Source organism: Wasmannia auropunctata, unplaced genomic scaffold (assembly GCF_000956235.1).
Source record: "Wasmannia auropunctata unplaced genomic scaffold, wasmannia.A_1.0 LD336090.1, whole genome shotgun sequence".
NCBI classification, from domain to species: Eukaryota; Metazoa; Arthropoda; class Insecta; order Hymenoptera; family Formicidae; genus Wasmannia; species Wasmannia auropunctata.
This window is the reverse complement of record NW_012026800.1, coordinates 338,062-338,270: the sequence shown is the minus strand read 5'-3', so window position 1 is coordinate 338,270 and position 209 is coordinate 338,062.

The following is a 209-nucleotide window of genomic DNA, read 5'->3' as shown; positions in this document are numbered from 1 at the left end:
CCCGTTTCACCACTAAGGTCGTGACTACGTATATGTTCACGTTCGCGTCGCGGCTGTCTTGCCGGCACTCGGTGTCGTGCAACTTGATCGCGGCGCGTAACGTCGGTTTTACTCTCTCAATCGAATTCTGCCGGGCGCGCGATTAGGCAGCCCCTTATATAGGATTTTCCTGGTATCCTATTTCACCTCGCAATGGTCCGTGATCGGAC